The following is a 25,874-nucleotide window of genomic DNA, read 5'->3' as shown; positions in this document are numbered from 1 at the left end:
CCCCACCCCACATGCCTGCACCCTGCCTCTCCCCTAAGGTTCTTCCCTCTCACCATGTGACTTGGCCAATTTATGTCTTAAGAAGCCACACTTTCCCTTCTGGGAGGCATGGGGCATTCAGTGCTCCTGTATCATTCCTTGGCCTCATACGCAAGCTCTCAGCCTTCTTTCCACACAGCACAGCCCAACAACTTAGTACTTTTTGTCTTGCACCTGGTATACTGGGGGTTCTCACTCCATTCCTATTCTCTTCATCCTTTTTCAATCCCTTAACAACACAGGCCTCAATGACTTCAAGAAACCAACAAAGAGTGGCAAAGACTGCCCAAGTAAATTATAGAAGAATTCAGTAGAAGACACAAAGGTTCAGTTACATTCATAAGGAACCCACTTATTCATCAGCAAAGACTCACCAAAAGATCCATGAAAAGAATTCGGAGGTCCAAGGAACCTTGATGAGAAAAAAAGGCTCTCTTTATTTTCACAACCTTCTCACTGAACTCTAGCATTTCCTTCAATTATGAATGCAGGCAATAAACCACAGTTTTAGCAATATCTATGATTTGCCAAAGTAGAAATCAGATTTTTTAATATATTATGATTGTTAAGGATTTTTTCAAGCATATGACAGTTATTAGACCTCCAAATAGATCTTGCTTTGTAATGACTTAATAAAGAAGCACACATATGACTGTACCACATACTTGTTTTATTCATATTTTTGATAACTGTATTTCAATATAATTAACTTCCTTTGCAACTCTATGTATTTTATTATGTGCATTTAAAAATGTGATTCTGAGAATGAATCCACAGGCCTCACCAGATGCCAAAGGAGTCTATGGAAAAAAGGAAAGCATTGGTTGAGAACTCATCCCTCCCCTACTCTCTATAACTCCTGTGCATGCCCCCACCCCAAAGACTCCTGTGACAGGGTCTTAAGCTGCACTGTAGGTCTCTGAGCACTTGGACTTGAGTTCTCCTAATGCCGCTAGAAGTGATCAATATCCACGCTCGTGTCAAAAGCAGGAAACTCAAAAAGTTTATATGCAGGCCGAGTGCAGTGGCTCATGCCTGTAATCCCAGCATTTTGGAAGGCCAAGGCGGGTGATCACCTGAGGTCAGGAGCTCCAGACCAGCCTGGCCAACATGGTGAGACCCTGTCTCTACTAAAAATACAAAAATTAGCCAAGCATAATGGCATGCACCTGTAGTCCCGTAGTCCCTGCTACTGGGGAAGCTGAGGCAGGAGAATCGCTCGAACCCAGGAGGCAGAGGTTGCAATAAGCTGAGATTGCACCACTACACTCCAGCCTGAGCGACAGAGTGAGACTCCATCTGAAAAAAAAAGAAAAGTTTATATGCAGCACAGGAGTAGGAAGAGAGGAGTGGGAAGGACTGAGGAGCCAGGAGCCTTAGAGCTCTGTTTCTCTGGAGCGGGGCTAAGCAGCCTCTGCCCTGACACTGTGGCAGCCAGGCCACCTGTGTCATGCCCACAGGTGGGGAGTCAGAGGGGTCCATAGGAAAAGCCACCTCTTCAAAGGCCCAACCCACCTGAAAATACACCTCCAGCCATGAGGTACCTGCTGATTCCAGACCAATGAGGGCAATGTTCTCATCCCTTTCAGGAAAAGAAGAAGAAATTCTTTTGTGAACATAATTCTAAACTGGGTGAGAGACATGGTTAGCTACTCAATTCCCTACCCCTCACACTAATTAAACAAGTACTTTGGGTTAATTAATTTGTAGGAAAGGACTATATTGCTGAGTGTACATTTTTTTTCTGGGTTTAAACTGCTCTACTTCTCAAGTTAAAATTACTTTGCTTCAACTTTTCTTTCTTTCTCTCACCTTTAACTTGAAGTCTGTTTGCATGTTTTCTTTTTGCAGTTTGGAAAAAAATTTAGGGGGAATAGAAAGAAGGTTATTTGGTCCTTTGAAGAGAGAAATCCTGCTCATGGATTTTCTGCATTTAATTCATTGGAGAGAAAAGAGCGATTGAGTGAACAGAGTGGGAAAGGGAGGGACGAAAAAAGGCAAAGGGGGCTTTAATCTTCTCCCAGTGGAGGCAGGGCAGCTGCCTCCAAAATCCAGGGCACCTGGGACCCACGAGCCTTTGGAGACCCTTCCACAGCCAAGCCATGCTTGTCTGACCAGAGAACACTGGGCCACAGCTTCCTAAAACAGCCCAGAAGAGGGGAGCATTGGGCTCAGCCAGAAATGCTCCTGCCCTCCCGGTGCTCACTGCCTCAGGCACTTTGATCAGAGGAAGAAAAGCTGAGAACTAAGAAATCATTCTGAGCTCAAGCTGAGAGGGGGAGAGCTGATAAACCAGGGAAATACTCTTTGTAACATGAGCTTATATTCTTCCTTCATCTTTAGGCATAAAGAGAGGAGGCAAAATACATGGTCATCAATACTGGGTGACAAATACTCAGAACTTCTGGGTCAGCTCAAGGGCTCACTCCAGCCTGCAAAAGGGAAAACACCTAACATAGGGCATGCATCCAGCTGAATACACGCAGACTCCCACCGCTATTTCCCACTGCAGAGGCCTCTGGAAATGTACTCCTGACTTTGGGCAGGACCAAGATGTCAAAGGGCTGGGAGTCCCACAGGTCAGTAATTGGGATTCATTTCAGTTCAGTTTACAAAAATCAGAAACTTTAGCACTTAATAAGTGATAAGCGTTGTGCTATAGAAATCTAGGACCAAAAGATCTATAGCAGATGGGGTGCCCACACACCTGTAAACTGCCTGAACTGGGCCTGGTTAATATCCTTTACAACTATCCAATTATAACAAATTGATAAATATATTATAACTAATTGATAAATGGTATAAAGACTGTACTCACCAGGTCAAGGATGGCAAAGATGATTGAGTGATTAACTGGGACGAGTGATGTCCAGGATGACTTCATGGTAGAGGTGATAAGCTGAGTTTTGATGAATGAAAAGGAGTTCCTCAGTAAAACACAGGGGGAAATGATCCTCTATACAAGAGAAACAACCCATGCTAACACACAGAGGTGTGAAACATCATGGTGTGTACAGTAGTTAGGGTTGACTAGAGTATGATGTCTGGGGAGGTGGAAAGACAAGAGAGATGAGTCTGGGGTCAGGTCAATAAAGGCCTGTGCCACGCCAAGCCTTGTTTTCTGGGGATTTTATCCTGGTGGAGTGGTTTTAAACAGAAAGTCACATGATCAGAAGTGTATGAATGTGAGTGTGCTATGCACACGCATGCTGGCAACAGAATCAGAATGGTATGCAATATAATGATTTTCTTTTCGGACATGCTGATTTTAAAGCACCTCCTAGGGACATAGAGGGAGCAGTGGGATATGAGGTCCCACAGCTCAGGAAGGGAATCTGTGCTGGGGATGCAGGTTGGGGAGCTGCCGGACTGATAGTGGTGGCAGAAGTCACAACAAGGAAGAAACAGCCGTGAAACCGCACCTCTGGACTCTGACTCAGCTGGGTAGCTCACTGCTCTGGAAATTCCTAGAACATCGGGCTTTAAAGAGTCCGTAGAGAACAGCCCTCAACCCTCATTTTGCAGATGCAGGAGCTGAAGACCGGTGGCAGCTCTGGCCCTAGCTTTCTGGTCCCTGACTCCCACCCTGGTGTGAGACCTGACCTGCTGCCCCACTGTATCTAAAATAGGACAAAGGAAGGAAGAGAAAGGGGAGATAAGAAGGACGAGGTGGCAAAGGTTTGATTTAGAGGGAGTCAGTCACAGCCAAAAAGATGAGGTGAAGACAAAGGATATTAACCAGGCCCAGTTCAGGCAGTAGGAGGAAGAGAAGGAAGCTATAGTCCCCCACTAAATGGAGGAAAGCCTCAACCCCTTTCCTGCACTGAACAAATCTCACTCAGCTCTGATAACGGAGCTGCCATCTCTTCCAAGAAGCCTTTCCAACAAGCAGAGACGGAGCCACCTTTCCCTTCCCTAACCTGCATTGGTATTTCTTGCATGGCGGTTTCCATATTTGGTCATGAATTGAAATTATTCATAGGCACGTCTCACGTTGCTCTTGACTGTGGATTGATGGATATCATTGTCTGAGCCCCTAGAACTGAGCGTGGGCAGCCCTGCTACAGAGTGGGGGCTCAGTAGATGAAGCTGGAGGAGTGGAGGCTCACTGGCAGGACACGAGAGGGCAAGGCCGGCAGAACCAGATCCACGGATGAAAAAAAGTGAGTAGACAGACAAGGAAAACCAGAGCAGAGTTAGAGAAAAACATGGGGTTGCCATCTCCCTGGAGGCCTATCCCAGCTCCCCCTGTTTGTGTCACAGGCTGAAGAAAGCCCAGGTGATTTGACACCCATCATACCAGCTCTGGCAGAGGCAGGACGGGATGATCTAATAGGTATTTTCCAGCCTTCGTGTCTATTATCCCCAAACAAAATGACATGTGCTTCTGAGTAGCTCCTCTCTGGTTATGTACACTATAATTAAGCACATAGTACACACCCACCTAAGTCTGCACAGAGAGGGTGGGGAAGCCAACCCTGGCACAGCAAAACTGCCTCACTGAATCAATGCGAAGTTTCTACATCAGACTGCTGGCTGTCAAACTCATCTGTCCCACGATGGCCTCTGAGAACTCTCAGTTAAGCTCCATTCAAGACCCCAGGGAGTTGGGGAGGGGCACTGGGCTAGGAAGAGTGGTACCAGGACTCCAGCCTCTGTTCTGTCACTAAATGGGGCCCCTTTTCTCATCTTGGAATCTCCATTTGTTCATCTGCTCTACCCACCTGGCTACTCTCCCTACTCATGAGTCCTGGTTGTTCATGGTTACTGCCCCTGCGTGGCTCTGAGATTGGACCCTTAGGGCCCCAGCAGTCCCCAGAGACCCATGACAGCCCCACCCAGGTCTGTCCAGAGGTTGCTTTGTGGATCCCAGCAGAGGCATTCAGTAGGGCCTGGAATCACAGCATGATTCCTCTCCCAGACCCAGTCCTAGACCAGGCTGGAATCTATGACTCTTATCAGGGGCACTAGGTACTGTGTTGACTCAGTTTTGTCCACCCAGAAAACCCAAGAGCCTCTGCCAGGCTGCAACAAGCTGAAGAACACTTATTGCAGACCCTCAAAGAGGTCCCTGGTGACCAACCTCCCAAAACAGTCTGCTGATTTCAGGCACCCAGACGTGCCCTGGGGCTTCTTCACCACAACGTAACCAGACTCAGGACACCTAATATCTTCAAAGCCCCTTCCCTGCTAGGTCTTTCAGGAACAGATCATGTGCATCTCCTTTAGCCCTAGGCTAACCCCAACATCTCATGCCAACTGTTCCCCAGAGTCTGTGTGATTTTGGCTGGCCAAGTGCAGGCCAGACTTAGGGAAGGAAGATTGTGGGAGGAGAGACCAAGTTGCATCCAGCAGTGGTAGGAAGAGATTTGACATCTGTAGAGTGTCCCTAAGCAATCAGGCCTCCTGTCCCCATCCTGGAAAGTTGTCATATGTGCAAGACAGTGAAACAGGAGACTATGGCCCTGCCAAAACCCAGAGAAACACCTTCAGACTGGGGAGTAAAGCTCAGTATTAAGTCCTGTGATTCTTCCTCCCTCTCTGACATCCATCCCCTGTCTCCACCCCTTAGTCACAGCCCTCTAGGCATGAGGATTTCAGGCTCCTTCTTACTCCAGCACAACCCTACTGCAGCAGCCAGAATGACCTTTACAAAGTGGCCTCTTCACAATGTCACCTAGCTATAAATCACAGGAGCTCCCCATCTCCCCTGGGAGATAAGATCCATGAGCCCCTTCTCCACATCCCCATGGTCACTCCGACACTGCACTTCTACTCTCATCCCTTACTCCTCCCCTCCTGTATTCTGCTCCCAGGCCAGCCCACAAGTTCTACCTGCATCCTCCTTTTGCCATCCCTAAATACCCCATGATGCCACTTCCTCCATGCCCAGCCACGCCTTGCCTCCCCCTAGGAAGCCCACCCTGACCTCGCCAGCTCATTCCTCTGCACAGTACTCTACCTGGGCCCCTGGGGGACAGTACCTCTTGGCCATCTCTTACATGGTCTTATGAATTACAGTCTCAAGCTCTATCCTCCAACTCTACCTCCTACCCCTTCTCCAGGCTGAAGAGATTGTTCAGCACCCCTCATGTTGCCAGAATGGGATCACTTGTTCTGCCACTGCCCTTACTATCTTGTGAGCATCCCTGCTGGTCTCTGACCAGAGACCTGCCACAGCGGGAACCCTACACGGTCCAGTCTGGTTTTTTTCCATTGTCTTTTCTGCCTTCCGACATAGTATTTATTTATTTATTGTGTATTTAATTTATGTCTCTTCTTCTCAAAAAATAGCTGCATGAGGAGAAGAATATTTGCGTGTTTTTGTTCACAGCTGTATCCCATATCTGGCCCAGTACTTGACCCATGGCAGGCACTCTATAAATATCTTTAAACAGGGCCAGGCATGGTGGCTCCTGCCTATAATACCAGCACTTTGGGAGGCCAAGGTCAGAGATCACTTGAGGCCAGGAGTTCAAGATCAGCCTGGGAACATAGCAACAGTGTGTCTTAACAAAAGATACAAAAATTAATCAGGTGTGGTGGCACGCACCTATAGTGCCAGCTACTTAGGAGGCAAAGGCGGGAAGATCCCTTGAGCCCAGGGTTTAAGGCCATAATGAGCTATGATTGTGCCACCACACTCCATCCTGGGTGACAGAGTGAGACCTTGTCTCTAAAAAATAAAAATAAAATGTCTTTGAACAAATGAATGAATGATTGGATGAATGTATGTTATCATAAGCAGCAGCCATGCAACATCCCAGTGTAGGTAGATTCTTTCCACGTGAGATCCTGGGAGAAGCTGAGCTGAAAGATTCTTGGCCTAGGTGTCAGGTTCCCTGAGATCTGGGTGAGCAACTTTTTCTGTCTGTGCCCTCAGTTTACCTACCTAAAAAAATCAGGAGCTGACAGGTGCACCACTGCTGAGTCTGTCAAGAGCAACTCCTCATCAGCAGCCCACTCCTGCCCACTTGCTGAGATCTCAAGGCCTCCCCTGTAAACTGCCCACAGGCCCTCACCTAAGACTCTAATTAGTAGCTAGTCTTATAATCATTCTCCCTGGTCAATACCACATTCATTATGGGCTTTCAGTCATTTTATTTCCCAGACCAAGGCACACACAGAACAGGATACTCCTTAAAGGGAGGAGGCAGCCGGCTGATGAGGCCCAGTGCTTGGGCTGCAAGGCCGCCTGGCTGCCAGAGGGATGAGGGGCCTTGGGGTCGCACCCCCCACCCCTTCTTCCACAGCGACAGGTGGATGTCTTGCTCTGGAACGCAGTGGATGTTCCCTGGTGGTGGTGGTGGTGGTTTCCTGCCCCAGCCCCTCGCACCTTCCACACACACCTCTATAATCATTGGTTTTCCTTCTTGCCTAGACCAGAGTTGCTGTTCCCTTCTTTCTGTGCCCTGTAGGAAGAATTCAAACAAGGCCCAGACTCCGGGGGTGGGCTACCCCTTGCAAAGGTTCAAGGGAAGTGCCAAGAAGGGCACTACTAACGTGTATGTCCATCCATGTCTTCCCATGGGACAGAGAGAGCCCACCTATGTGATTCGATTTTTTTTTTCCATCTAGACTTGAGGTTTATATTATTATTTCTACTGTGGGGATCCAGTTAACCCACCAGATCAAATTGAAGCTTTTCCCCAGAGAGTACTGCTTTAGGGGTAGCCCTACCCGAAGTCTCCATGAGTGGGTGGAATGGGAGCTGAGGCCTTAAAGGGCAGGAGGCAGGATTTGAGTACACAAGAGGAGAGAGGCTGGAGGGAATTTCAGCAGGGTAGGGTGAGAGGTTTGAACAAGGACATGCAGCAGGCTTTGGGAAACTCTTTTTGAGTTGGAAGGTTCTTGACACAGACTACAGCTGCCTCCATGAAGCCCATACTACTGTCTAAAGGGTTGCCTACGAGGCCTGGCCCACACATCAGGCATGGTGTCAAGGCCAAGAGACAGCTTAGGAAGAAAGTTAGTATGTGCAGAGGTTAGGAACACAAGCTCTAAGCCAGACCACTTAGGTTCAAACCTGCCTGTACCACCACCTACTGGCTAGATAACTAGGCAAGTTTCTTAACCTCTCTTCCCACCTGAGAATGAGAATAATTGAGCACCACCTCACAGGCTTGCTGGGGCAATTAGATAACAAAGTATGAGCAAACGCTTAGGCCCGCACTCGGGACAGAAGAAGTGCTCAACAAATGCTAGCTATTAGTATTGTTATAATTAGATATTCCTTCCCATCACTATTGCCCTTCACCACCACCACCAAAGATAGCCAAAATGATCACACGTGGAGCCTCAAGACACACCTTGGCCTCCTCTTCAGCCAGTACACCTCCCCCAACTCCTCTATTGAAATTCTGCAACTCCTCTGAAGGGCCAGGTTCTGGTTCCAAGGCAGCCAAGTCCCCAGGCTCTGTCTGGAGTCCCCACTATCCTGTCAGTGAGAAATTACAAGGTAGCCTCCTATCAGAAGAAACCAGCTACATGGAAGAGGAGATGCTCCCTGAAGGATGCTGGGAAAGTTATCAGGCAGCCACTCTAGGAGGAGACCTGAGGATCTGACTCCCCATTTGGGTTGCAAAGTCCTTCCTAAATCCCAGGCCTTCCCCTTTGCCATCTCTTCCTTCTCTGGAGAAGCTGAGGTCAGAGCCTTGCACCCAGGAGCACCAGCAGTCTGTCCAGACCAATCAAGAATCCGCTTCAGATGGAGAAAACCCACTACTACCCATCTCCGGCCTCTAGTCTCAATGATTTCAACTGCCAGAGAAAAAAAAAATTATGCAAATCAGGGCCAAATTGAAAATCTGTTCATCACTTCTTCTGGTGCCTGGGGTCCCTTGTTGGGGAATTTTTAAATGGCTCAGCTCATCTGAAGCCAAAGAAGAGAGAGGAGACAGATGGAGTCATGCATTTTTACAGAGATTCTTAAGAATTGTCCTTGTGGAAACCCCTCTGCCCATCTATGCTGCAGTGGGGAAGTCTCATTCCATGACCGGCTCTTACTAAAGATATTGCTCCCTGCACCTGACAGCTCGGGCATGCTTCTGTGGGGACTGGCTTGCGCGGTAGCCTTCAGGAGAGGCATTTCTCATACCACTGGCTCAGAAAAACCCAACACTTGCTTATTGAAAAAGCAATCTTTCTGCTGCCCAACAGAATGCAGAGCATCGGTTTTAACCGCTCCCCCCCGCCACCAAAAAAAAAGTCCACCTGTAAAGGCACTTCTTGTCAATTAAAACTGACTCCACCCAAAAAGTGGAAAAAGTGGTGTGAGCCAGGCTGTAGCCAACACGTTTTTCATGTGTCTGCATAAACAGAAGATCTGATTTAAGGAGCCCTGGGGATTCCCTTTGCATGACATCTTCTGAGCAGAAAGTCTTATGGGCATTGAATTTGGCTGCAGAATTTGACTCAAGGTCTGGTCTTCAAATACCCTGCAAAAGGAGCGGGCTCTCAGAGGCTGCCCTTGGGACCATGATCACTTAACAAAGTCCTCCCTTCACTTGGTGTAGTAGTCAGGGCTCTCCAGAGAAGCAGAATCAATAGGATATAAATATATACAAAGGGAAAAAGAGAGATTTATTTTAAGGAATTGGCTCATGGGATTGTGAGGGGCTGGCAAGTCCAAAATCTGCAGGGTAAGTCAGCAGGCTGATAATTCAGGTAAGAGTTATGTTGTAGGCTTGACTCTAAATTCTGCAGGGCAGCAGGCTAGAAATTCGGGCAGAGTTTCTATGTCACAGTCTTGAGGAGAGTCTTCTTTTTCTCTTTGAAAAACCTTTGTCTTTGCTCTTAAAGCCTTCAACTGATTGGATGAGACCCACTCACATTACGTAAGGTGATCAGCTTTATTAAAAGTCTATGATTTAAATTACACATTTAATAAATACCTTTGAAGCAACATCTAGGCTGATGTTTCACCAAACAACTGAGCACCATAGCCTAGCCAGGATGACACATAAATTAACCATCACACTTAGCATGTTCCTTCCGCAGCCTGGCCACACACCTAGCCAATCTGCCCCACCTGCACCCTGGCAGTGCCTGGCTCCCTCTCCTTGGGCACACATGCTCACTCACAGCTCTATGCTTTTTCAAGCTGCCTCTCCCTCTCCCACTGTAACGCACTCCTCCCTCATCCCTTGCCTGTTCAAACCCTCCCTTTACCCTCTAACACCCAACTCCAGCTCCACTTCTCTGATGGAGTCTCCCTCCTGGAATGTCCATAGCCTGCAGCCAGACTTGGATCACACACCTCCTGAACTCCTTTTTCCTCCTTTTGTCTCATTTCTGAATTAAGACATTGGTACACACACCTCCACCTCCCATCTAGAGGAGGGCTGGGAAGATGAAATGGATGCAATTACTTCACTGGAGAGGATTTTCTCTGCGAGGAAAGCATAATGATGGTAAACGTTGGATTAAAAAACAAATGAACAAAATCAAAACAGAAAAAGGGAAAGCCATGAAAATCCGAGATTGTTCTGACTGAATTGAGCTATAAACACAAGTTGAAGAGAGGTCGGTTAAAGAAGGTGGGTTCATTGTAGATAAATACATTAAATAGCTCCTATTCAAGCTAATCTGTGAAAATGCAAATTATTCTCTGGCCCTGCAATGGGAGTCACCTCAGAACTGCCGATGGGGCTTCCGGCAGACATGGGGACAACATTAAGGGAGGACTCCGTGAGTCACTCCATGGAGACCTCTCCAAGCAAATGAGTTCAAAGTTCTGCTTTTAATCGATTCAGTGTGTGATATCACTGGGCAGCATTTCCTCTGAAGATAAGGACAGCATTGATTATCAGACAGGGAGCCCTGAGGAGCAAGGGGCCTGCGCCAGAGCAAAGGGCCAAAACCAGCTTCAAAAGGGGCGTGCTGGCTGCTTTACCAGGATGAGTACAACTCCCAGCTCAAACCCCAACCCCTGACAGGCAGGAGGGCCTAGAGCCAGCCCACTGGGAGCCAGTCACCAGCTTGCAGGAAGGAGTGGGAGAGGAGGGAGATCCGCAAAGACTAGGGGCATTTCTGAATGACAGAGTATGGCAAGTCTCAATGTTTGCTGTATTCTCTATTAATTATTAATATTGTTGAGCATGAAAAAGTGTTACATGCCCTATGCTAAACGCTGTGGAAATAGCAGACAACCCAGGATCATGCCTGTAGGAGGTGCATTCTATAGCAGGGAATAAAGACACTGGGCAAGTCCAGGTTGAGAATCCCTTATCCAAAATGCTTGGGACCAGAAGTGTTTTGGATTTCAAATTTTTTCAGATTTTGAAATATGTGCATACACCTAGTGAAATATCTTGAGTATTAGATCAAGCTTACACTCAAAATTCATTTATGTTTCATATACCCCTTGTACACAGAGCCTGAAGGCAATTTTTCAATAACTTTGTGCATGAAAGTTTGTGTCAAGTACTTACATGTGGAATTCTCCACTTGTGATGTCATGTTGGCACTCAGAAAATTTCAAGTTTTGGAATATTTTGGATTTCAGATTTTTGGATTAGGTATGCTCAATCTATACTACACATAATTGCCAAGATAAATCAGGTGGAACCACACACAGCTTTGTTTTTGTTTCCTGCATTTTGTTTTTTGAGACAGGGTCTCACTTTGTTGCTCAGGCTGGAGTGCAGTGGCACAGTCACAGCTCACTGCAGTCTCAACCTCCTGGGCTGAAATAATCCTTCTGACTCAGCCTCCCAAAGTGCTGGGATGACAGATGTGAGCCACTGTGCCCAGCCCGTACACAATTTTTAAAGGGCAAAGCAACATCATGGGAGCAGCAGGCTTGTCCTTGCTGAGGATGTGGAGTGAATTGCAGGAATGGTTACTTTTCTACAAACAGGAGGCTCCCAGCACTGCCTTTGCTCCTTATCCCTCCCTGCTCCCAGTCAGCTTTCAGAGCCTCAGTCTAGCCTGGGGAGGGATGGTGGCAGATCTTAGACTGGATTAGATATCCCTCCTACACGTTCCTTTTGTGATCTGTGATGGCCCCCACCACCACCATCCTTCCATAGAACTTCCTGTGCTATATTTTAATTGTTTGTCTCATTGCCAGTCTCATCCATTGAATAACAAACTCCTTGCGGGCAGAGGCATGTGAGTCTCATTCAAATTTTACCCCCAGGACCAACAGAGAATGTGAGACTTTGTTAGCCACGACTTCAAGTGCTACCTGCTTAATGCATGTTTAGAAAAACTTCACTAATAATGATAGCTGCCAGTGTTTGAACAGGCATTGTGTGTCACATGCTGCTAAGCACTTGGCAAATATTGGCTCATTTAGCCTTTGCAATAATCTTTTGAGTCTGGCATTATCATCCCTATCAAGCAATTAAGGGATGCCCCGAAGTTCAGAGAAACTAAGTAATCTGCCCAAGGTCACACAGCGTGAGACTAGATTCAAACTCAGAACTGTCCCTGGACCCCACAAGTGCCAGTGTGAGGTCTCCTGGAATGAGAGCACAATCTCTGCAGATGCACAAGGAGAGAAAATTCCTTCTTGCCAGATGCAAAAAGAATCCAAGGAGCTTCAAGTGCTCAACAAATGCATCCACATGGAAGGCAGAAGGATTTGCAGTTGTCAAAATTGAAAGCTCCCAGAAATGGGGCTCCTAAGCCTGCAAGATCCTCTGTAAGGAGGTAAAAGCATGAGCCAGACTCCACTCGTCTTCTCCAGGAGAAAAAGAAAAAACCTAAGCCGGGACATAGGGAGGCAGCCAGCCAAATAAAGTGGAAGGAGGCAGAGGTATACGTCATCAATGTCCGTCCAGGTTATCAGCATCCCTCTTAGTCTCATCAGAGCTTCTCTCCAAAACTCAGGGGCAGCAACATGCAGCAAATCCCAGAGCTACTTCCAGACTCAATTGAGTCTGGGGAAGGAAGCAGAGAGAGAAACAGAGCATGTCACAGGTGAGGGTCAGGCACAAACTGACAGGCTAGAAGCATGGGCACAAAAGTGGCGAGTGATTTACCTGCTGTCACACTGCAATCCTTAAGTGGAATGTGCTAAAACAATCTAGACTGTTCTGCCTGTGGAGGTATGCGTCTCCCTTAAGAGCCACTTCAGCCTGCTGCTTCTCCCTGTGGAAAACTAAGAGAGGAGTTTGTCATCACGGAAAGAAAGAAAAGAAGCCTGCTCATTTCATCACAAAAACTTCAGCGAGCCTATGGCAAATGGTCTCAATTCTTCCTTCCACCTGATTTATGCCAAAGCCATTGTTCACCCTGATGGTGTTCAATATATCACTAGAATGAACACTGTGCATCCTGGCATTTCGCCCTCCAAAGCCTTATAGAAAAATGGATGCTAATGAAGAGAGCTTCCATGTTTTCCTAAGAAGACTATCACTTCTGATAATATAGAGTGCTTCAGCAGATCAATAAAAGCAATAAATCAATGCAATTTATTAAATACAACAAGCGCTTTCCTAGACAAGTGCTCAGAAATACTCCAGAATAGCACGTCACCAGCACTCAGCATGAGAGCAGGTCCCAGTGGCCGCTTAGCATGAACAAAGATCCAACAAATAGTTGAAGAACAGATTTATAGCCAGGAACAGTGACCTTCTCAATCACCCCACCCCACCCCAACCCCAAAAGGGGTCTCCCTAGGCAGATTCTCATTGTTGCTCTTTGGACAGAGCCCCACTTACCATCCTTTCCACAGAAACACTCAGGTTGGCCCTTGAGACAGAGCTAGCCAGAGTTCCAGTGAAACAGGGTAAGTTCTATCAGGCAAAGAAAAGCATGGATGAGGCGAGGTCAAACATAGTGAGTCTGGAGAATGTAGGGATTAACCCTCCAGTCTGCCCATTCTCTGCTCAGAGAAGAAGCAGAGAAGGGGTCTTCATCCAGGGGTCTGAAAGCCATTCCAAAGGCAAGCCTGCATCTCAGCCCTGCTCTGGACATTTAGACAGAGCTGCTTTAACAACTCACTGGAGTGTGCCGGCCACTACTTTTCACTTCCTCCTCAAGCAGGAGTTCCTAAAACAGCTGCTAAGCTGAGGAAGATGAGAGGGTACCTCTCTCCCCAGCAATGGGAAACTGGAATTGCCATTTCCTCACCCAGATCCCTTCTGATCTTTCTCTCTAGTAAGGCCACTGAAAAGAGAAGGGTCATGGCAAGGCTCCTGTGAGGTCATGGTGCAGGTTTAGACACCCAGGGTATGACCTGAGAGCAAGCTCCTCCCCAGGCAAAGAGCCTTTGTGAAAACACTTACCTTCCTGTGTCATTCATTCCCACCACCTCCTTCCCTTCCTCCCTCCTTCCATCCACCCATCCATCAATCCATCCACCCATATCTCCCTCCATTCATCTTTCCACTCACCAATCCACCCATCCATCTATCCACCAATCCATACATTCATCTATCCACTCATCTATTCACCAACTCACTTATCCAACAATCCATCTACCCTGCAAACGTTGAGGGCTCCACTACGTACAAGGCTCTGTGGGGATGCAGAGAGTCTCTCAAGGATCTAGGGTGTAAAGCAAGTGATAAAACAGCCTGTTGACCAGCCATACGATGGAATAGACTGAGCTTGGCAGGCAGTTACCCCTGTGTCCTCATCTCAGCTGTGAGTCCTTGGGTAAGTTATCAAGCCTGTCAGTGCCTCCAATGCTAAATGTGGAAAAAAGGAATAACAATATACCTACCTAATAGGTTATTTGTGAAGATTACATGAGATAATGAAGTGTTTCCCAAAGGGTGAGAAAACACACTATCAGTGGTACAGGAACATTTTAGTTGGCACAGGGCAAACTGCTATTTAAAATAGGTAGCTATTTTAGAAAAAAATTAACCAAACATCAAACTTATAACTTCACAGATATTACTACTTAAGATAAATCTAAAGTTTAAATTTAGTTTACACAGACTGAGAAAGTTAATTGTAACTCACATTACCAAGAAAAGGCTTATATCCAGAATATATAAGAATTTCTGCAAATCAACAAAAATATTTTTTTAAAAAAAGAAAGATAAAAGACTTGAACAGACACTCACAAAAGAAAGTATCCAAATGGTCACTGTGAAAATATAACTAATCTCATTAGTAATCGGGCAATGCAAATTAAGAACACAATAAGGTATCACATTCCCAGGATGGCTACATGAAAACAAAGATAAAACTAAGTCTTGGTAAGGATGGAGGGCAATAGAAACTTGCATACTTGCCTAAAACTTGTACTGTAAATTGGTACAATAATTGGAAAACCTATTTGGCACTATCTACTAAAGCTAAACATACCCACATTATAACCCAGCCAATTTACTCCTAAGTACATGCTCAGCATAAATGTGCTTTAATAAATATGGAGATGATGCTAATACTACTATTATTTCTAATAGCCAAAACTAGAAACAACTAAAATGTCCATAAACAGTAGAATAAATAAATAATGTGCTGATACACACAGTGGAATACCACACAGCAATGAAAATAAATGAACAACAGCTATATGCAACAACAGAGGTAGATTTCTCAACTATATTACTGAATTATAGGAGCCAGACTGTCTTAGTCCACCGATGCTGCTATAACAGAATACCAGAAACTGGGTAATTTATCAGAAGAGAAATTTATTTCTTACAGTTCTGGAGGCTGGGAAGTCCAAGACCAAAGTACCAACAGATTTGGTGTCTGGTGAGGGTTGCTCCCTGTTCCCAAGATTCACCTCCTTGCTATGTCTTCACATGGCAGAAGGGATGAACACTGTGTCCTCACATGGAGGAAGGCAGAAGGGCCAAATGCCTAGCTAGTCCCCTAAAGGCCCCATCTCTTATTACTGCCACAATGGGCATTAAGTTTTAAAGTGAATTTTGGAAGGGATACAAACATTCAAACCACAGCACAGACACACACAAAAGTAAATAGACTATATGATCCCATATGTACGATGAGCAAACACAGGGCAAAATAAACAATAGTTTGAAGGTTAGAATAGAGTTACCTCTGGAGAAGCAGGAAGAGGACCTCAGAAGTGTTTCCAAGGTCTTGGCCCTGTTTCTTGACTCGAGTATTCATTTCATGATAATTTCTTGATTTCTACATTTATGCTTTTTGTACTTTTTAATATATCTCTTTTATTCATAATTTTAAAAATATTTTACAAGGTATTTAAATACTAACACATGGGTACATGATTATAGCAAAATTGTGAGGATAATAATGATCAAAGGGATGTTAGAAAGAATTAACCTTCACTAGATACAGATCCTGTTCTGTACACTTTACATAAATTGTCTCACTTAATTGTCACAACAATCCTGTGAGATACATAATATTATTAGTCCCATTTTACAGATGGGAACGCTAAGGCATGGAGAAGTTATATGACTAAGGACACTCAAGTCATCAGCAGAAAGCCAAGATTCAAACCCAGGCAATCAAGCACTGAAGTCTGTGCTCTTGGCCATCACAGCATGCTACCCTCACATAAAGGACAAGCACATTAACTGGCACAGAAGAGGTCACACTCATTCTGTGATGACTCTTGTTGTTACAAATAATACTCTTTCCTTTTGCTTCACTGCGTTCTGCTCAAGAGCCTGCCTGTCATTCATCACTCCTCTCTCAATTTGTTTTTTGCTTTGGTTTTGACACTCTTTCCTTCCCCTTAAATGTTGTGTCCCAATTTCAAGAAGTCTAATAAAGCACTGTCCACTTGGGATCTAGAGGATATCAAAGGCACAATAACAAAGTGTTTTGAAGCATAAAACAGCCAGACTGATATCCATGAGCTATTAACCACAAGCTCAAAAGGTGAGATTTGGCTTCACCTGACAATGGCTATCTCAGGGAGACCACCAGAAGAAGGTTCTGGCTTAGGAGTGGGGTGCAAGCATGGACTCTGGCTCCTCTGGATCCTGCAGGAATTTGGTGCTAACGGTGGCAGGATCACAGGGAGAGCGTGCTGTAAACAGTGGGCATCTTTCCCTCCTAGGAGAAAGCTGGAGGTGGATGATGCAAGTGCATTTAGCATGAAGCAGGAAAAAAATGGTTCACAAATGTTAGGAAAAGTAAGAAGATGCAGCCGGCATCCCAGGCCTTGAGGATATTACCTGAACTAAACTCAAGCTGCATCTGCTCCAGGGAAGTGTTGCCCTTTGCGACTGTGGGGTCATCCACCAGGGAAACGAACCCCTCCCCTTAGCTCCTCCACGGCCTGTTGGAAAGCCGGTTGATTTGTCATCAGAAGACCACTATTATGGCTCCGAATATCTGCACAATCCTTTTGGTGCTAAATTTATTTGTAATCATTGCAGTGGCCTGTTTAATTATAACTAATGGGCGTATTCATACTAAGCGGTATGCCATTGGAAATCCCCCCCAGCTGAGAATATCCACAAAGATGCAACAAAGATGCTGGGCGAGGAAGCAACTATATCTAAAGAGACCAGGCTTGTGCACTTAAGCCCCCACCTTGGATGGAGAAATTTTACCAAACAAATGTCCCCACCAGACACCTGTGTGGACAGCTCCTGTACCGTCAGGCTGTGGGGACGGGGTGTCCTATTTGTGAGCTGCCATTTCTGAAAGCTTGATGACAGGGGCAGAGCCCCCCTCTGCAGGCCTCCTGCAGAGGATGTGATTTACCATGCACATTATTAATGAGCTTCATCCTAAAGTTATTCTGGCTGCATGTGGAGCTTAGAGGACTTGGGAGCACAACTTGGCAGGCAAGATAGGCTTTAAAATGCAGAACTTCTCTAGCTTGTTTAAAAAAAAGACAATAATATCAAAGAGAAAATCAGAGTGGGGGGCAGTAGCAAACAAGGGTTGGGAAGAGTAAATGAGGAAACAAAAAACTAAATATATAAATACACACACTATATGGATATCTATATCTACAAACACACACACACACACACACACACACACACACACACACACACACAGAGCTCCATTTCTGTTCTGCTCTGTTCCTTCCAGCCTTGGGGCCACTCTCTTGCTGGGACCTCTCATTCTTCTCTATCTGGTCAAAAACTGCAGGTCCTTCCAGACTACCTGAGTCATCTACAAAATTCTCCCTTGAATTTCCCAGATCTCAGCACTTTTTCTCTTAGACATTCCTTCCTAGTAGCCATTTGGCACTTCATTCATTTAATTATTCATCAAAACAGATATGGATGCCTTGCTGTGCAAGTAATTGTGGCAGACGCTAATCCCTGGGTCTTAGATAAGTCAGCTTTCCCTGTGGGTATCTTGTCTTTTTCAAGCAGCTGAGTTCCCAAAAGTAGGAAGCACCACGGGTTCATAGTCGTGCTGCTCAAGGCCTGGCACAATGCTTGGCACACATCGGACCCTCAGTAATACCTGCAGGATGACCACAGTGGACTCAGCATGATGGACAGTGGCCTTGCTTGCTTTTCCACACTGACCCCTGACCGGATGTTGTCAACAGCATCATTGCCCATCTTCCAGAGGGCAGCTGGAGGCAGAGGACTAGTCCCTCAAGAGGAAGATTCTCAGATGCTAATTCAGCTTTGCTTGTCTAAGGATCTAACCTCTGAAGAATCAAAGCCCCAAACATCATCCTGTCTCTTTAGGTCTCCTGTCTGGGGACTCTGCCTCCAAAGAACCAGGCCAGAGACACTGACAGTGATGGAGGTGAGGAGGGCAGCCACCGATGGCTAACAACAGGCTGGCTGCTTCCGAAGATGAATGGACATTCATTCAGTGAACAAGTAAGGGCTACAAATGAGTTTGATGAATGGGATTTCAAGAGATGATGGGAAGGGGCAGAGATTGAGACCTGGGCCCTGCCCTGTCCTCTAAAAGAAAAGACATTAAAGGTACGACATTGGAAGAATAACCAATCCTGACATGACATGAAGTGACATAGCTATCTCAGCCCAAATCCAGGGAGGAGCTCTGAGAGGAGGCACCACCCCATTCCCCAATAGTCACAAAGGAGTCTGGTCACACAAAGGACTTATGCAAAGTGTCCAGATACAGCCTAAATTTTTCACCATCCCAAGGGCCGGTCCAGGCTGTGAGATTCTGAATGATGAAAAATACTGTTTCCTCCAAGCTCTCGGCTACACCCAGATTTCTATCGTAGATCATTTCTGCACTTCAGAAGGAATGGAAATTTCACAGCCAGACACACTGTTCCTATCATAAGAGGTGACAAAACAGCAGTTTGCTGGCCAAGGTAGAAAGAACCGGGGGCCCTTGGACCTTGGGCTTCATTCCTTCCTAGATCACTTCAGGGAACTGTGAGGGAAGTTTTCTTCCACTGGCAGACATCCTACTCCAAATCCCAACAGGAGTTGCTTTCTCCAAAAGAAAACTTTGGCAAACGTATCACTATATCAGCAAGTGCATCAAAATCAGAGATGACCCAGGGTACATCTGTTTTGAGACAATCTCCTAGTTACATCTGACAAACATCAACAACTCTGAACCTTTCCCTGCATAAGGCTTAAGTCTAGATTCCTGAATCCAGCAATAACCACGAATCTCCCTTGCCTTTTATGAAAATCTTGATGTGTGCCCAGGACTATGCTTGGTGATAGGAGGGGTCCCCTACCCACTCTGGCCCTGAATGGAGAGACAGCACAACAGCTCATCTTAGAGTGTGCATGGATCTGTCAACTTGTCCTCTTCTTTTCTGGGAAGGTTGCAGCCAGGGTTAAATAACAAATGATTACAAAACGCCTTTCTCTTTGAGATGAGAATTAATATTAATGCAATTATATGCTGATGGCTTCAGTGCTCTGCTGAAATGGATCAACATTTAAACTGTCATTTAACAAAAATAAAACTATCCTGCAATGACTATAACAATATGTCAAAAGGCAAAAATGCACAAAAGACTCTACTGGGTGCCATTTTTTGCAAGACTATTCTAAGAATTAGAGTAGAGGAGGAAAAAAATGCAACTCTCCCAGTTGAAAATGTTTATTCCCATAAAAGGTAAAAGTTGGTTTACTTTTGTGAAATATTACAAATATGTTCTTAAAGTCACTGAATTCCTCAGCTACCTTACCCAAAATCATTGCTTTATGGAGCTTTTAAGTCCATAAAAATACCACACTGTAGCTAAAATAGGGCCATTCACCAAGCAACAGGATTGTAAACAGGATGGCAGAGAAAGAAAGGACTCTTTCAGGGCAGTGGAAAGCCACTGTCCATTTCTTACAATGCAGATGGTGTGGTCTGGGGACAAGTGAACTGCATAAGACTCCCCACTCACAAACATCTGTGTTCCCACTCTCCAAGCTCCACATTGAGAAACGTCCCTTTGAATCTCCATCAGTTCGTTGTCAAAACAAATGGATCACTCAATCCTTAGACCTGTAGTGCTAGAAGGGACCCGGGTGGTCATCCAATTTAATCTGTCCAATGCACAGCTGCAAACTGCAGATCTGGAGACTCAGCCAGAGTCACACAACCAGTCATTAATAGAATGGGGATCCATTCCAAAGCCTCTAGATGCCAAGCCTGGTACCGTGTCCATTACCCAATATTATGGGTTGAATTGTATCCCCTCTAGAAAAAGATATGTTGGAATACTAACTCCTAGTACCACAGAATGTGCCCTTATTTGGAGATGGGGTCTTTACAGAGGTAATCGGGTTAAAATGAGATCATTAGGGTGGGCCCTAATCCAGTATGACTGCTGTACTTTTAAAAAAGGAAATTCTGGATACAGAAACAGACACAGAGGGAAGATGTGAGGAGACAGAGAGAAAACAGCCATCTACAAGCCAAGAAGGAAGGCCTTGAACCAGTCCTTCTTTTACAGCCTCAGGAGGAACCAGTCCTGCTGAGACAATAAACTTCTATTGTTTAAGGCTCCCAGCTGCAGTACTCTGCTATGGCAGCCCAAGCAAACTTAAACACAAATATCAACTGTCCGGAGTGCAATATGTGTCTGTATAGATGTCTACATACACATGTTGGCTTTATTCCACAGTTCAGATATCTATTAACCTTGACTTCCTTAAAAAATGAAAGAACAAAATTTTTCTAAAAGTATGTTTTATAAAGCTTAGCCTTTAAAAGACACCACCTTGGTCCAAACCAAGGATAGGCCAACAGCCCTATGAAGTAGAGATTATTATTAATTCCATTTTTGAGATGAAGACACTTAGACACAAAGAGGTGGCAAAAACTGCCAGAGAAAAACCAATTAGTAAGGGGCAGAGCTGACTGCAAACCTAACTGTGTTTGGTTCCAGAGTAGGAGTTCCTAAACAGTACATTACATAAGAGGTCATGAACTGCCCATCGCTAGCAGTATTCAAGAAGAAGTTGGAGGCCCACAATGAGAGATACTTTCTAAGGAATTTCTTCCTTGAAGAACAGGGAAAATAGAGTGACTTTTTTTTTTTTTTGAGATGCAGTTTCACTCTTGTCACCCAGGCTGGCGTGCAATGGCACAATCTTGGCTCACTGCAAACTCTACCTCCTGGATTCAAGTGATTCTCCTGCCTCAGCCTCCCGAGTAGGTGGGACTACAGGCGCCCACCACTATGCCCAGCTAATTTTTGCATTTTTAATAGAGACAGGGTTTCACCATGTTGTCCAGGCTGGTCTCAAACTCCTGACCTCAGGTGATCCACTCGCCTCAGCCTCCCAAAGTGCTGGGATTACGGGCATGAGCCACCGTGCCCAGCCTGGAGTGATTTTTAAGACCCTTCCCGCCTTGAGTTTCCCTGAGTTTGTGATCCTATAATTACTGCTGGTTTGAGTAGTCAAGGAAAATTTCCAAGAGGAAATAGGACAGGAATGAAAGTCAGAACTGGTGTGGACAAAAAGGAAATTAACAATGGGGGTGGCAGATTTCAGTAGACAGGAGGAATAGCAAGGAAAGTGTTAATAGTTTTGAGTTCTCCAACTTTCCTAGTTATAAGATGCCCATAGCTTCAGACCCTCCCAGATTTATGCTGAGTGTGGAGTCATTTGAGCCTCACAGTTGAGCCTCCATCCTTTGTGCAGCCTGATTATATTATGCTGAACACTTTCAACTTCCAAAAGTCACATGTTATTATGGATGAATGTAGGGTCCAATGCTCTGAGCTCTTAATTTAGCATTTTTTGCAGCCCTAAGTTAAACACAGGCAGACACATAATGCCTCTACCATGCTATGAGTTAAATTCTGCTAGCATCTGAGTGCCCACGTATCTTATATTATCCTTAATGTGAGCTACTAGCACATGCCGTGGAAAGAAAGTAGGTTTCAGAGCCCTCAGTTCCCAGAGCACCCCCCAAATTTATGCACAGTCAGAATCATAGTTATTGGAAGGACGGCTTTCTGTCTCTGCCACAGTTCAGGCAGCAGAAGTGTGTTTCTGATGAGGTAGCTGCAGAACATAAAACTTGCTCATTTTCAAGCTAAGTTTTTATTTTCTCTGATTTCAACAAGTTGCTGTGCAGAATATCTACTCAGCATGTGGCATTTTCTTAGCATGCTTTAGAATAAGAAAGGTAGACTCCCAAACACCCCAAAAGGGTGTCTAGATCAGTGGGAGAGAAGAGCTACTCAGAAGCCTGGTGCTGGATCTCTACAGAGGTTCTATGAGGTGGCTGCTTAGGGGACAGGAGGGGATTCCATTCTGGCTGCTTGGCAGCAGAGGGGAGAGCAGGGGATGAGGGAAAGGCGCGGATTCCACATGCAATGGGGAAGAAATGGTGCTCACCAGGGTCTGGGGAGAGAAGCCTGGGAAGGGAGGCTCAGGCTTCACAGCCATCCCCGAAAGAGCCCTCTCCCACTATCTAAAAAATGCTCTAAGCAAACCTTAAATTCGTCACCCTTCATCAGTTTCTGAGACACATTTGCTCATTTCTGCCAAGGAAAATAGGAATTGCTAAAAGAGAAAACAAACAAAAGCTGGATGATTAAATCTTGCATCTTTATGGAAGTGCTGTTGATGAGTGGTGTCTTCCAGTGCTCTTTGTACCTCTTTCCAAGGTGCCAGCAATGCCCGGCTCTCCCATTACACAGGGCTCCCTCTGAGTGGCGGATGGGACCCATCCCCCACTGACAGCCAGGAAGGTCAGAGCTCTCCTTTAGTGCTTACTTGGAAAAGCCCTCTTCATCCAAGGTTGGGTATGTGTTGTACACCTACCACCACCACCACCACTACCACCACCACCACCACCACCACCACCTACAAAATGACATTTGATCATTAATTGCCTTGTTAATGATTCCATTGTAACCACATCTCTTATGGTAACCTGACTCCAAGCCTCTTTTGGAAATAAGTCGGTTATAAATAATAAACACCATCAAAAATTGCTTAAGATAAAACAGGAGGAGGGAGGCAAACTTGGGGAAAGAACCTTCCCAGTGACTATATGAAGAAACTTGGAGCTAGAAGAGAATGTCGAGTTTGGTGGCTCATTTTTCAGATGGGAAGGCGGACGTCCAGAAAGAGAATGAAACTTGCCCAAGGTCACATAGCCAGTCTGTGGACAAATGGACTGACATGGAGGGCACCCGACCCCAACACCATGCTCTTCCCTCACAACCACTGCATTAGGATCCATTCTGATCCATGGGGCTCCAGCCACCTCCACAGATTCGGTGACAGCCCCACTGCTTGTATCCAAAATAGAGAAGAAAGATGACTCCTTTTTTCCCTTTTATTCTACCTGCTTTTTCTAAAGCCCTTACACAGATTGCAATGGGTTTACTTTCTGTTGAAGATTAACGTTGAGGAAAGGGGATAGCATCATCAGCCATTGCTGGAGATGTATCTGCCACAAACAAGCCGTGACCACAGCATTTTCTATGAAACCATGCAGGATGTAATTAAGCATCCACAAGACCTCCCAATGCCCTGCAGTGATGTGCAAAATACACTGTTTGTCCCCAAAGTCCCACATAACTTGTGTCAAGTTTCCCTTCCTCCCAGTCCGCCAACAACACTTTAGGGAAAGCACAGATTTCTCTTAAGAATTTGTTGCTCTGCTTGTTCTCAACTTGAAGTGACAACTCCTTGAGTGAAGAGCCTGAGGCTGCCATGAAAACAAAGAGACAGAGACAGTGTGCACCTAAGGACAAGGAGCAGGGATGGTGAACTCTCAATGAACCTCAGCATGTCCCTGCCCAGTGCCCTTTGAGCCTCCCCATCCCATACCCTCACAGGGTCAAGTTCAAACACCATGCCTTGCCCACAAGGTCATTCCTGGCCTGCCCCTGCCTGGCCTGCCCCTGCCTAGCCTGCAGCCACAGCTGGCTGCCCCCTGCCCTTCTCCTGGCATTCCAAAGACAATGAACTGCTTGGAGCTACCCAAACACACCAAGCCTGCTCTGCCTCTGGACCTCTGCCCCTGTGGCCTCTGCTGCCTGCCTGCCACCATCCTGATTTCTCCCCACACTGGGGCCTCATGAGACCACTTCCCCTTGTCCATGTAGCTTCAAGTTTTTCTTCTGGCAGTATAATATTATTCCAACTACAACTATTAGAAAGATCTGTTTCATTCTAGGACTCTTCAGCTTTCCTTCAAAGTTCAGGGGTCCCAGAAAGTGTTCAAAGTGTTGACACTTGTAGGTCCCAAACCCCAGGGTGGCCTCCTGGCCTCAGCACCCCATCCTCTGTGGTCTCAAGGGAGGTCCCAGGTGGGAAGGGATTAAAAGTCCTACTTCAGCATCAGGGAATTCCACTTCTGGTCCTCTTTTCCCACAGCCACAAAGCCAAGAAAACACCTTTATTTCTTGGTTTCTGGGAAAATATTTCAGGACCATCAGTGTACACTTCTCTTTTCTACACCCCAGGATGTTTGGAGCCTCTTAAAGTCCCGAGGGTCAGCTGGTTCTGGCAAAACTGAGGCGTTGATAAAGGGCAGAACTCCAGAGATCTGACGGTTTCTCGAAGCGTTGCCAATGAGTAAACACAAGTGGGCAGGGTAAGACCCAAATGTTTCCATGGACTGAGTCAAAATCTAAGAATTGCATTTTGTTGATAAGACCTCAAACTGAATCATCAGAGACAAATTTATTTTAAAATTATTTGGAATAACTCTTTATACAGTTATAGAATCATAAGCTGCTAGGACTTGTGCAAAATCTTTAATCCACCCACCTTTTTCAGACTGGTTGGCCAAGGCCAAGCAAGTCAAATTAACTAAATCAAGTTTCCTCACTAAAGCCAGACTCTCTGTCCCCCAGCCCCACCCACCACCTCCTCATGCAGGGATCTGGCCTCCGTTCACACTCCTCTACGTTACACACAGGGAAGGAATCTCTGCTCTTGCCATGAGGTCTGGAAACAGCTGCACAAATCCTAACTGGGGATGCTACAGTGAACACGACTAGAAAGACTGCCTGACAACAGCAATAGCAAAATCTTATCTTCTCCCCACTCTCCCAAAGTGACTAAATGACTACAGAAGGGTGTCAGGTCATCTGAAGGCTCTTGTCCCCCTTCCCTCTTCATCCTCCCACCCATCACCTTGAGCAAGACAAAATAAGGGGGATCTAGGGACACACCTTCCAGGCAGATTTTTCTGCCTAGTAGAACCTCTCTTATAACCAGGATCTTCTGCAGGATTAAAAGTCCCCTAGGGACAGCAACCAGAGGCTTTCAGAGTTCAGCACAACTTCCAAATTGACTTTGCTACTGAGCCTTGAATTCTTGAGCCTCAGTATGTCTTCCCAAAGACCCAGTTTTTTTTTTTTTTTTTTTTTTGGAGACAGAGTCTTACTGTGTCACCCAGGCTGGAAGGCTGGAGTGCAGTGGCACAATCCTGGCTCACTGCAACCTCCGCCTCCTGGGTTCAAGCAATTCTCCTGCCTCAGCCTCGCAAGTAGCTGGGATTATAGTCACCTGACACCATGCCTGGCTAATTTTTGT

General features: G+C 45.8%; 1 long non-coding RNA gene across 1 annotated transcript in view; it reads right to left on the bottom strand.

The window, feature by feature from the left end:
- Positions 1 to 688: 688 nt before the first annotated feature.
- Positions 689 to 25,874, bottom strand: part of LOC129057741 (uncharacterized) — a 180,905-nt gene continuing 155,719 nt past the window's right edge. Inside the window, exons 4-9 of the long non-coding RNA XR_008522481.1 lie at positions 10,298 to 10,429; positions 8,349 to 8,476; positions 2,858 to 2,966; positions 1,555 to 1,621; positions 1,209 to 1,338; positions 689 to 839 (exon numbers count right to left, since the gene is read on the bottom strand). This is a non-coding gene — a long non-coding RNA (uncharacterized LOC129057741). The remainder of the gene's footprint in view (positions 840 to 1,208; positions 1,339 to 1,554; positions 1,622 to 2,857; positions 2,967 to 8,348; positions 8,477 to 10,297; positions 10,430 to 25,874) is intronic.

Source organism: Pongo abelii, chromosome 12, assembly GCF_028885655.2.
Source record: "Pongo abelii isolate AG06213 chromosome 12, NHGRI_mPonAbe1-v2.0_pri, whole genome shotgun sequence".
In the NCBI taxonomy this organism is placed as follows: domain Eukaryota; kingdom Metazoa; phylum Chordata; class Mammalia; order Primates; family Hominidae; genus Pongo; species Pongo abelii.
This window is presented reverse-complemented; position numbering and strand designations above follow the sequence as displayed.